Source organism: Hippocampus comes, unplaced genomic scaffold (assembly GCF_001891065.2).
Source record: "Hippocampus comes isolate QL1 unplaced genomic scaffold, H_comes_QL1_v1.1 scaffold173, whole genome shotgun sequence".
NCBI classification, from domain to species: domain Eukaryota; kingdom Metazoa; phylum Chordata; class Actinopteri; order Syngnathiformes; family Syngnathidae; genus Hippocampus; species Hippocampus comes.
This window is the reverse complement of record NW_017805223.1, coordinates 198,069-211,389: the sequence shown is the minus strand read 5'-3', so window position 1 is coordinate 211,389 and position 13,321 is coordinate 198,069. Positions and strand designations below refer to the sequence as shown.

Here is a 13,321-nt window from a genome sequence, read left to right as displayed (position 1 = left end):
AAAAAAAAAATAAATCGGAATGATGTCACTTGAATTGTGCGCTGTCAATGAAGCCTCATTGTCCCAAATGGGCCGAGAACCGGTACCGGTCCGCAGACCGGGCGGTTGGGGACCCCTGCCATTGACCATGAATGTTGACAAGTAACAAACAGGAGCGAGAAATTGACTTTGTGCCCACATACGAAACGGACTTCCGCTTGACGCTCGAGTCAAATGAGCGCCAGCCTTCGGGCCACGGTGTGAACTGTAAATGGTCTCCAGTTCGCAGCGGTCAGGTCCGTTCACAGGAACGGACTCTTGTTTTTTTCTCCTGCTGTCCCGAAGCTTTTCGCCCTTCAACCGCGTCCTCGGTGAAAGCTCGTTAATTTCCTGCCAGTTGGTTGCACATTGCCACACCGTCGGTCCCACACAAAAACCCGAGTGCATTGTTCTGGCATTTCGAATGCTTTGTGTGGGTTGCGGTCAGCCGCCTCGGTCTGCTCTTCTCCACTTGAGAACATCGGGTTCAGTCATCTTTTGTGTTGTAGTTTCGGAAGAGAGAAAAAAAAAAAAAAACACAGCAGAGGCGCCTTAATGACCCCACTGTCATTTGCTGTGCGGTGAACATAAATGTCAAGCGGGCCTTTTTGACGCACATCTCCTCACTGTCAACCGATGAATCACCCTGACTTTCTCTTGGCCTTTTACGTGTTGAAAAAAAAAAAAACACAGCAGAGGCGCCTTAATGACCCCACTGTCATTTGCTGTGCGGTGAACATAAATGTCAAGCGGGCCTTTTTGACGCACATCTCCTCACTGTCAACCGATGAATCACCCTGACTTTCTCTTGGCCTTTTAAGTGTTGTTTGAGTGCAAAGAATGTAGGCCTTGGAAGCTCACATTTCAACAAAAGCTGACGTTCAACTCTCGGCCCTTTCTTTTTTTTTTTTTTGGAAGTGCGGACACTAATGCTAAACGACGTCATACTGTTGACAACAGGGGGTGCCCAGTACGTCCATCGCGATCGACCGATAGCCAGCGGACTGGTCCCAAGTCGTTCGCGAGGTGGGTACTGAGAAATTGGTGGGGCGGGGGGGGGGGTTTATGTGTTTGCGTGCGTGTTATTGACGTGATATATTTTTGGGTTAATGTACACTGCACTCTAGCATCCTATCAGTTTCACTTTCAGGTCACCTTAACCTACGGCGGCGCATGATCTGCACCACAGGGAGTTAGTTGTTCGCGGTCAACAGTTTCAGCTGTCACTTCAGCCTTCGTCGGCGCTGTCGCTGCTTCCTCGCGACGCATCTTTAAAAACTGCAATTTGTATGTTGTGTGCTCAGCTATTGTTGAAGTGAGTGTAAACGTGGTAGCAGAATGATCGCAAAATCTGAACGTTATTTATTACGTGACCATTTGAGATTTCAGTCCAGATTTGAGCGAGGATCCGACATGATTTGCTTTCGGTGGCCACGTAAAATGATGCGGCCGGCCGGATCTGTCCCCCCAGGCCTTGACTTTGACGCCTGTCGTCGATGTGGCATCAACCTTTCCGATTCCTGTGGCGAAAACGTAGGCATTAACTCCTTGATTTAGCAGGTGGTAGTCCAGCGGAAAAAAAGAGAGCTTGTAACCACATCTCGTTGTTTTTTTTTTGTTCACCTCCCCCAGCAAAAATAGTTCATTTGCGTTGAACCCCATACATGAAGACGTTTGACGTTGCTCAGTCGTTGGAGTTGCAAGGACTCGGGATTCCTCTCCCTCGGAATATGACTGCTGTAACCCGGATTGAAAAGAGACCCAAAGAAAAGCCCAGAGCTTCAATATCCATTTGATTGAGGTCAATCTGCCCAGAAAGAGGCGAGTTGGGAGCAGATGAGTCACAACCTTGCTCAGGTTGTGACTTGCTCTTTTTAAGATCAAGAACTTGGACAGATCATCATTCCAGATGTTGGCCTTTTAGTCCGGAGAGTCAGAAACCTTATCACTGAAATCTTCTCCTTGATTTCTTCTCACATCGGCTCCGATGACGTATCTTGGCACTCCGTGGCGAGAAATCGGAGCTCCAAGTGCAAGCGCAGTGAAGTAAGTGCACAATCACCATTTTATAAGAACCTGCTGGGATGTTTTGTTGGGGTCTCGTTAACCTCCAGATGCTGCACTGAAATCGCTGTGCGCGGCGGTTTTACTGCGTGACTCCCAGGTGTGAACGCGTATAATTGGATCAATGCGAACCACGCGGCAATGGTGTTGGAAAAAAAAAAAAAAAAAAAAAAACAGCGGGAGTGATCAGCAGGCCCCTCCGTGAGGAGCGTGACACCGTTGTCTTACATTCGGATCTTTCTCGTAAAGTTCTTTGATGGGGCTCATCGCATCATCCAGAAATTAGCCCGTAAAAACGTCGCCGGACTGCCAACAAATGATTTTGTGACAGTAAAACATGCGAGGGAGTTTCAGGAAGGGTCTCGCGTAAGCATTCTGAAATTGTTGTTTATCAAGATGATCTCAAGCAGACCATTCAGCAGGCAATAATTTAGCGTGTCGTTCCCTTTTGATGCAGGCCGATGATGACAGAGAAGATCAGCATCAGTGTGACATGAACTCGGAGTTGCCCATGCATCATTTCGCTTGATGAATTGCCCGGCCAACCTCACAACACATGGAAGGTTTTAGCAGAGCGATGCCCATAGCCGCCAAAATATGCCGCTTGTTCGCAGACATGGCATACCGGCATGCCGATGATGTCATTCTGGCTTTCGCGCTTAGAAACAGGCCACATTGGACTCCGGACTTTCAGTGTCCTGCAGTCGGTTCTCCACAGAGCATTTGACAAAAAAAAAAAAGAAAAAGGTTCTGGCCTTCCCCCCCGTGAAATTTGCACCTTCTTCTTCCCGTGGGTATCGCTGACAGATACCCACCCAGATACTCTTGATTAAGATTTCATCGTAGCATCATTTTTGGAAGAAATGTCAAGCTGAAGTTGTACAATAATCGTACAACGTTAACGCGACCCAGAAAGCCAAAGGAATGGAGATGATTGTCAGCTGCCCGGTGGCTTACGGAAGAAACCTGGCTTCCCGGCAAAAGATTTTCAGTCATTTAGCCGTATTTAATGTCCTCGGTCGACGCCCTGTCGTGAGCGTTGAAAAGGGGGTGTGATCGCAACTGCAGATTTTCAATACGTTTCCTACGACGCCTTCTTGTCGCGTCAGCGTCTGCTCAAGTTTTTCACTTTGCTCGACATCCAACGTTGGGAGCAAAACAAGATTCCTGGAGCGCGGCGGTCTGTCTCTGCAGATGAACGGGACACAATAACAACGCCTTGCCGTATTTTGCTCTGAGCGAGATTGTTTATGTGGGGGAAAGAGCGTTTGAGTATCTGACACGTTTCTCTTGTGGACATAAAACGGGACATCAGTGAAGGCGTCTCTGTCAAGCTGCCTTTGGGGTTGGAGCGCGGATGCGTTCACGTCGTCGCAAAACGTGAACGCGGGTTCATTGTGCTACCGAAAGGAGCCAAGAGAAATGGCTGACATGACATACGAGGCGGCGCGGCGGTCGACTGGTTATCACGTCGGCCTCACAGCGCGGAGTTGCAGGGTTCGATTCCTCTGTGCAGATTGCAGATTCTCCCCGTTCCCGAGCGGCTATTCTCCGGGCACTCCGTTGTCCTCCCACATTCCGAAAACATGCATGGCAGGTCAATGGGACACTCTGAACTGTCCCTAGCTCGGAGTGTGAGGGCGAATAGGTCGTTCGTCTGTGTGTGCCCTGCGATTGGCTTGCGAGCCGTTCTGTGGTGTCCCCCGCCTACTCCCCAAAGACCCCATGGAGAGGCTCCGGCACGCCCGCGACCCTCGTGAGAAGCGGATGAGAAAATGGATGCTTGGATGGAGGTTACAACAGTGACAGAGTAGATCGAAAGCATTTTTTCACATTTATTTTGTGCCTTTTGTTGTGGTTTCAGTTCTTTTCGGGTAGGCAGATGTTCCAGTCGATCAAGCGACCGCTGAAGGAACCACAAATCTTGTGCAAAGAAATCCAGAAACCACTAATGTCTTTTGTGGCACACTGAAAGCACAACATCGGAATTCATCGAGGGCGAAAAAAAATGGCAATTGTCTTGAACGACGACGGGAGGGAGAGAAACGAGCGAGTCAGCACTTTTGTCGGCGGCCCATCACATCTTCGTTCGGCTGGCCAACTTTGCAGTGCCTGAGGTGTAACAAAGCTTGTCACGAGAGACGTGTGCTTTGACTCGCATGCGTAACTGGAGACGCACGGCACAACATGCGCATGCTACCGCTGCAGCCACAGCGGCAACAGACAAAACCAACAAAGATGCCGGAGCTTTCGTCTCGTTTTTTTGCGGAGCAATTGTCTTCCACCTCCTCTACGTGGATGACATCACGCTCGATGCTAGCCGGACATCAAGCGAGACAGCGACCGCGGCGGGCGACACGATTTTGTAGGTGTGGCAGGATGGGCGTGAAGGGAGAAACGATATCACAACGTGCACAATGTTCGGAAAAATAAACGGAAAAGCACGAGGAAGGATCTCGGTCATGGCCAAGTAGAAATGGGATGTGCCCTCAATTTGACTGGCTGTTATGCATATATTTGGTTTTGATTGAAGATTTTACTGACATAGACAAAAGTCTAATGAGTTACATACAGAACAGAACATCAAATTGAAGACATTGTGATCGTGTGAAAGTAAACGCCCTTCTCTCGCCACTCAACTCTTTCCCGTACCGTGGCCTTCGTTCAAGATGTGAGGCGTACTCACTTTGAAGAGGTCCTCGAGCATGTTGCTTATGGATGTCTTCAACAGTTCACGCTGCTTCAAGCTTCAACATTTCTGATCCAAGCAAAGAAGCATCTGGGCGGGTGATCCCCGTCAATCCGTTTTCCGGTCGAACATCTTCTTTCTTCAAACGTTTGGGTTGTGTGTGCCTGAAACAACAAGCAACCAAATCCAAAAGAAATCAGTACAGTGAGTGTATTTTTCTTTCGGGCCCGCGAGTACGTTGGGTGCCCGAGAAGTCACCTGAAAGGGAAGAACATGACCCGAGTCGCCCACGCGTACGGGGTGGACGATTTGACGCTGGGAATCACTAAAAGACCAGCGTGTTGAAGTGACAAGTCAAATTTATTGACACAGCGCCGAGTTAGGAGGTGGAGAGGCGCAGGGAGAAGCGGCAGTAAAACAGACCCAAATTCGGATTGCTAAGTTTGGCTTAAACCAAATGCTAAAGTGTGCGGGTCCCAAGTCAACGCCGAAACATTTTTCCTACGGTCGCTGCTCTTATTTACGCGAGTAGGCGGGCGTTCCTGAGGACCGGACCCAACAAGAGAAGGCTCGAGAGCCCACAGGCTTCTCTTTAGCTATCGGAGTCACCAAAAGATCAGTCCGATCTCCTCGAAATGAAACCAATTTCGTATCACAACAATGGAACCGTTTTTTTGTTTTTTTTCCTTTTGTCTTTTAGACCCTCAAATTTTGAGGACCCCTGATCGCACGGACCAGCGTGCGATTAGGAAAAACCAGATGTTCTACAGGTTGCCCGGCTCAGAACGGGCCTCTTTGTTCGATAATTGAGATGGAGCAAGCGTCCTCGTGAGGTCAAATGTCACATGAGGCCAAAGGCGCCAGGTTGCATTCGGGCTTCACCTTTTAATTGAGTGCGGTGTGATACGATGCGAGGGTCAGCAGTCACGCGCTTGCCGCTTGGGACCCTCCTTGCTACAAATCAAGAGCGACCCCCCTCTCCTGTCACAACCTGCGGCAACTGCGATTCCCCCGCCTCTAACAAGCACGCGTGCCAACAATGTGCTTTGGGGGATCACTGCAAATGCAAATAACAATAAATCAATTCTTCGTTCTGTACTGGATGACCCGAAACGCTGAGTTTGCAAAATTAATGAGCCGACAGATTTTGACTGCCCCTGTGAAGAATGAGCAGGGAGTTGCGAGCGGTGAGTTGCACAAAACCTGATACGGGTTCATCGTCAGTTAATTATTACACGTATGAAAGGAAAATTTGTTGGTTTTTTTTTCACCAAGAAAAATGCTGAACTCAGCAAAGGTCACTTGTGTGTTGTCTTAAACTTTCAAGATTCATTGGCTCCCATCTGCCCACACAAACACATTCATTGGATCTGCCTATGCAGATTCAAGGTCAGAGCCAAAGACATCAGACTCGCAGATCTCCCCGTCCGTCCCGCTCCAATTTTCGCTTCGCTGCGATCTCGCGACTGTCCGTACAGCTTCGATTTGCGTGACATCTTCTTCAAGACGTCAAAACCAAGACACCGTTTTCAGGTGCACCAAATGTGAAGGTCTTCCTCCTCTGACTCCTTCCTGACTGCTCGAGGCTTCCTCGCGAGCTGGTTTTCAAGACGAATGCCTTCATGTTATGGTTTGGAGCCACTGAATAATTTACTGCGTAATTACATAGCCTGCAAAAGCTTCGCTGTCCGCCCGGCCCCGTTCAGGATTCCCCGTCGCGTTACAGTCACGACCAGAGCCTTGACCAAGTCAAAATTCAAACCCGCTCTCTAATCAAAGAGCCAGAGGGCCTCGCATTCAGAGGCAAAGTTTTATGTCTGTCGTTTGCTAAATACACTTGGGCCAACAAACGGGGTGTAATTTCTGATTTACAACTCAGCCAAATGTTGTTTTTTTCTTTTACATTTGAGCGACCATAAAATAGCACTCGGCTGAAAGCCCGCAGGTTTTTTTTTTTTTTTTTGTTTTTTTTTTAACGAAACATGTCCCATCATTATAGTTGGCAGTGGTTTTGAGAGGAAAAACCTTCCTTAATATATTGCAGCAAAATCACCGCTGCGGTTGATGGGACGCAACCAGTAATTTCGAAATATATAAAAAAAATAAATAGGAACGACCTCCTCGTTGCCATGTGGTAAATTACAGAACATATGCTGAAATGTTTTTAGCTTGAATGCATATTTGTATGTGTGATGATGGCGTAGAAATCTCTTGCTCTCCCTTGGCACACTGAAGCCAATAAAAACACAAGCAGGAGCAGATCGGAATGCAAGTAAACCCAAAACGAAGCCACACTTGCATTGGAGGGAGTGATTGGTGACGACCTCCAGCTGACGGGGTCACTTTGACATGGCCTCAAGCTCATATGAAGTCCAACGTTGCGGTACGTGAACAAACAAAGAACAGACCCCACTGCAATTGCTGCTTTCCGACGTTGACAACCCCGAGTCGAGAAAAATTCCAAAATAAAAGCTGCTGGCGGCGATGCCCTTATGCCTCCTCTTTCATGGCAATGATCAATAAACTTTCATGGCATGCTCTGACCATGTTCGGCTTGGTGCACGTAGAAGGATTTTTTTGTTTGTTTTGTAATCTTTAAAAAAAATCGTTTTTCTGTCACAGCCCGACTCGAGAAGATATAAGTTTGACCTTTGCCGAGTTTTGGTGTGCTCTGATCATCTGTGTTTTGGGTGTGTGATCAGTGCTATTTTAATGTCACGCTTTTATTTTGAAGGCCTGATTTGACAAGCTACCTTATATGTTACACGGATGTTTCTCCGACTCAGGAAACGTTGGATTTATGGTCGTAAATATTGAACACATTTCACATTCAAGGTCATTTTGGACCCTAATGTCGGTGTGAGTTCGGTCTGAAGACACCTCAGGCCACAGGATAATCACCAATGACAACAAAGTCGGTTGTTTGTTGGCGTGGTAGGGAAATGGCAAAAGCCATTTGTGTGCCTTTGATAGCGGGGCGAAACGTGGCACGGCGATCGACTGGTTAGCACGTTCACCTCACAGTGCAGAGGTGCAAGGTCCGATTCGGGCTTCGGTTTCCTGTGTAGGGTTTGCATGTTCTCCGTGGCTTTTCTCCGGGTACTCCGGTTTCCTCCATCGTTCCAAAAACATGCATGGCAGGTTAATGGAGCACTCGAAATTATCCCTCGGTGTGATTGTGATCGTCGGTGGTTGTTCGTCTATGTGTGCCCTGCGATTGCCTGGCAACCAGTTCACGGTCCCTCCCGCCTATTCCCTGAACACATATCCATTTTTTATATATATATATATATATATATATATATATATATATAACTCCTACATTTTCAAAGTGAGCAGTGATGTTCCGAGGCTTTGTTGTGTGGATAGCCGTATTATTATTCCTTGTCTGAATTTTTGCACCGTTAAATTGCCATTCTGTGCCAAACGTTTTTTTTCCTTCTTGGGAAAAAATATTTTCTGGCTCAATTCATGAGTAAAAATAAGTTTGGGGGTGGGGGGGGTCAAGTGATACTGTAAGAAATAAAAGCCTGCAGGGAGGCCAAAGCCCAAATACATCACCATTTAACAGAACCCATGGTTCGCTGTTGCAACGAAGTGTGTCAATGTTTGGCCAAGGACCAGGTTACAAAGCAAAACCATCCCACCGCACTCGCCAGCGTCTCGTGCGTGCGCGTTTAAATGTTTTGGAAACGCTTTCGGCCAAGCATACATTAATAGTCTATAAAAAGACGAACGCGCGAGTGGAGTTTTAACAGCCGTCTTATCTCAATCTGTAGCCTTTCCATCCCAGCGCTCGGATAAGTCCTCTCCTGGTCACATCCAGAGAGTTTGACGGTAATTGCCAGCTGGCGGCTCACAATCTCCAGGGAGTTTGGCCATGCTGTATGTTGACACTGCTACTGTGGCAAACACCGTCGACTGGGCGACACCACAATACAAAACGTGTTTAAAAAAAAAAAAAAAAAAAGCAGGTGAGTTATCAACTCCTTTTCATCACAGAGACATTAAATTGGGTTTGTATGACGTGTTTTTCATTTTTGGCCAGTCACTGCGTAGACGACTCGCAAAATCCCTTTCGTAATGAATTTTAGAACAGCTTGTCAGTCAGAAGCGATTTCGCGAGTTCCAAGGCTGACACTCAGATCAGTGTTTTCCATGACTCATATCTCGGGCAGATACGTGATACACTTGATGAAGATTTCCAGTGGTTTACAAAAGAAACGCAGCTTCCCAGCAGAACATTGATCCATCAATATTGCGGATGTGAAAAATAGTCATACAATATCCAGTACGTGCGCATGCATCGACGTCCTTCTCGGTCTACGCCCTGTAGAGGGGGTGTGATCACAACTACGGATTTTCAATAAGTTTCCTCTTGTCACGTCAGCGTCTGCTCAAGTTTTTCACTTTGCTCGACATCCAACGTTGGGAGCAAAACAAGATTCCTGGAGCGCGGCGGTCTGTCTCTGCAGATGAACGGGACACAATAACAACGCCTTGCTGTATTTTGCTTATACCGGGATTGTTTATGTGGGCAAAGAGCGTTTGAGTATCTGACACGTTTCTCTTGTTTACATAAAACAGGACATCAGTGAAGGCGTCTCTGTCAAGCTGCCTTTGGAGTTGGAGCACAGATGCGTTCCTGTCATCGCAGAACATTGGTGCAGTGCACCTGAACGCGGATTCATTGTGCTACCGAGAGGAGCCAAGAGGAGTGGCTTACATGATATCCGATCGGTTTTGTATTTGTCACTGAGAAGTATTCTCATATTAGGCGGCACGGCGGTCGACTGACAGGACGGAGGTCCAAGGTTCGATTCCGGCTGCTGCCTTCCTCTGTGCAGAATGCATGTTCTCCCCGTGCCTGCGTGGGCTTTCTCCGGGTACTCCGGTTTCCTCCCACATTCCACAAACATGCGCAACAGGCTAATGGAACACTGTAAACTGGGCCTAGGTGTGATTGTGAGTGCAAAAGGTTGTTGGTCCGCGTCAGGGCCGTCCAAAATCGATCCTCTAGGGCCGCTGTCCTGCCTGTTTTCCAGCTCTCCCAGGAGCAACATATCTGATTCAAATGATCAGGATCGTTTTAATGCTGCTTCAGGGCTGGCTGATGAGCTGCTCGTCTGAATCGGGTGTGTTGCAACCGGGAGAGATGGAAAACAGGCAGGGCGGTGGCCTTCCAGGCCCGGAGCTGGACATTCCTGGTCTACGTGTTTGTCTGCGACTGATGGGCAAGGCGTTGCAACCGGGAGAGATGGAAAACAGGCAGGACGGTGGCCTTCCAGGCCCGGAGCTGCACATTCCTGGTCTCAAGTATCAAGTACAACTTTATCGTCAAATCTACGTCTTTGTGTGCGACTGATGGGCAAAGGCCTCTGGGTGCCCCCCGCCTACTGCCCGAAGACGGCTGCGATCGGCTCCGGCACGCCCGCGACCCTCCTGAGGAGAAGCCGATTCCAAAATGGATGGATGGATGGAGGTATTCGCTTCGATGGCTTCCTATGTTGGCGCATCTATGGCTACGCATTTCCTCGTCGAGATAAGACGAAGATTTTATCACGTGGTGAAAAACTGATGACATGCAGACGTGTGGGACTCTGGAGACCCAACAGTAGCAAAATAATTTCATTCAAGAAGTGTTTACATCGGAATCGCAATGATCACAGAAAACGAATGCTCCCACCCCTTGTCGGCCACAACATCGAAGCTAATTGAACTGGCGGGGTGACCCAACGGTCACCTGGAGTCGGAAGGGCCGGACTTTGGGCACCCGGGCTTGCGGGTTTATGTCATCTGCGAGGACTGACCTCTCCTCGTATCGGGTTGGAGCCGCAAGAACAATAAGTGAAACTATCGAATGACTGGAAACACAAACTAATACCTGAGATCCAGCTCGATTGTTTTAACGGCTGCTTTCTGGCACCGTCTCGCTCCAAGCGAGGGCCAAGTATGCATTTCTGTGCTCTATCAAGACTTTGGCAGTGGAATGGTCCAGTTCTGGAGTGGACTGAATCTGGGAAATTGCAGGGTCAGCCGAGGAGTCCACAGAACTCGCTTCTGAGTTGTACTTGCCAAAAATAGAATGCAGTACAATCACTCTCTGGAGACCGTACCATAAACTGCCGTTAAATCTTCGGACTCCCTCAAAGTCAAATAATGCATGAAGAGGATCTTTGGAATTTGTCCACGTACTGAGCAAACAATAAGAGAATAAAAGAAATGACGCCGCAATGTTTGAGTGAGGCCGAGGTGTGTTGTCTTATCTTTATGGGGACCTTGCTTTCTATAGTTAGTTGTTGGCCTTTTTCTTTTAGCTCATCAGAGCAGATGCGTTTTAGCATTCATCAACTCTCCTGCTACACTGCAGGCTAAATTTAGCCATTTTAATTTAACGTCGTACCTTGGAATTGATGATGTGGAAGAGTGAGTGATGGCGGTTTCATCAGTGTTCACCGGGATTCTATTTTCAGTTCCTGACTCTTTTTGGATCATGACTCACACAGACCCAAGAACATTAGCGCCGTTTCCGAGAAACGAATGTCACAGAAGGGTGACCGCGGGGCGTTTGAGGGCAACCACGGTGACATCACGAAGAAAGCGGCACAACGTCAAATGAGCCTCGTACGGTACGCTGAATCCCTGACCGACAACTGACGCGCAGCACTTGTCCCAATGCGACTGTTCCTCGCGTGTCACAAATACGACGAGGCACACAGTTATGTTCCCAAACGGTAAATGTTTGCGTCGTAACCCGCCGTGGTCTCGCCAATGCAATCGTTAAGTCGGAGTCAAAGTTAAGGTCTATCAGACAAACACTTGGAGGCCATGAACAGAAAGCCATCGGACGGAAATCCCGAAGTATGAAGGCAAGTCATTTTGCACGAATTAGTGCACCATGCACAGTTTGTAAAGCGGAGAGGTTGCATGTCAGGGTGGTTGCGAATCAGGCCAGTTGTCAGCATGTGGAATTTTCTTTCGATTTCATCTCGAGATTACGGTTCACCGATAAATCGTCACGATGTTTTGCATTCCGATCGATTGTATCTTTACTCTTTCAATATGCAATTCATATTTCTTTGGGGGGGCGGGGCGGAGTGTCAATGGGCAGAAAAATCCACAGAAATGAAAAATTTCCCCCTTGCGGGTGGCAAGGGTGGTGGCCACCCAATGACACTTGGTGGATGGATACAAAAGGCGGGACAGAAGAAAGTCAAAATGGCCTGCCCAATCGAAAGTCAACATACAAGTTCTTGCAAACACTCAGTGGCGGCCCGGCTTATTCGAAAGCCTCTCTGGAGGGAAAAGGCTCTTGCTCAAAACAAACACGCCAGGATCTATTTTTGGATTCACTGGGGCACGATCCCATCGCCACCCAGCGCTCACATCACGCTCAGCCTGCTATACAGCTGCGCACGGTCGCTCCAGCGCCTTCGCCGTTTCGAGTTGCTAACACTGCCTTCTAGTGGACACCAACAATATCCCAAGAGAGCGGCCGGCCGGCCGGCCGGCCGCTCCTCCGACATGGAATGAAGGCGGGATCGATGGCAAGATGTTGGACGGCGAACGCGGCCGTGTGATACGCGAAGGACGAGTGAGAAACTCGCCGCGTCCCCAAAAGCGCAGCAGAGATGGAAAGAACAGCCTTGAGCTTGGCAGGCCGCGGGAATGACATGTGCGCAGCGAGCGCAGCACACCCTGAAACAATCAGCCCCGAGTGATTGTGAGATGCAGCCTGCAATGGCAGCAGCGCGAGACCCTCGCTCGAACTTGTCGGGCAGGTTGCCGGCAGAAAAAAAAAAAAATCAAATGCGACACGCGTGTGCACACACACACACAGCCTCTCACGAAACATGTGTGTGCGGATCTGTATTTTTGTTGGCCTCTACGTGTTCGTGCTATACAGGAAGAGAAAAGTGGCCAAAATGGACCACAAATGGGAAGCAACAGGTGCGGCTGACTTATGGACACTTGACATTGCAAAAGCAAATGGAATGCACATCCAGGTTTTGTGTATCTCGGGGAAAACGGGTGTATTTGAAGCAGGGACCTAATGCGACCTTGTGGGGGGGCGGGGGGTGGGTACTGACTGACCCTAATGCACGGCAATTACGGTCAGGAACCAACCATAAAAATCACTCAGTAGCACCCCCTTGGAAAATTCGGAAACAATTAGCCCGGGGGGAGTAGTGGCACTGAATGACGCACACTTTGGTGCACATGCCACAAAAAACAAACAAAACAAAACAAAACCCACAAATGAATCCATTTGTGAACAGAGAACTGCAAAGGGGCGAGGGCTCCCTCTGCATGAAGACATAATACGTAGCTTCTCTTTCGAGATCGACAGTTTTTCAAATTTGGGCGTCGACACGCAGAGGGTCACTTGAAATACAGCGGGAGGGTCAAAAGTTGCAATGTCTTTCTTCGCTCTGACTTTTACTTATGTCATCACAATGTTGCAAATCTCCATTTTGCTATCACATACTTTGGTGACTTTCTTTCTTCCTGTCTTGCATCTCACCATGAGCTCAGCAGTGTGCGTGTGTG

At 48.4% G+C, this 13,321-nt stretch overlaps 1 long non-coding RNA gene across 1 annotated transcript in view; it reads right to left on the bottom strand.

Moving 5' to 3' along the window:
• The window catches only part of LOC109515451 (uncharacterized), a 23,170-nt gene that overhangs the window by 4,701 nt on the left and 5,148 nt on the right, over positions 1 to 13,321 (bottom strand). The window contains exon 2 of the long non-coding RNA XR_002168194.1: positions 4,769 to 4,935. This is a non-coding gene — a long non-coding RNA (uncharacterized LOC109515451). The remainder of the gene's footprint in view (positions 1 to 4,768; positions 4,936 to 13,321) is intronic.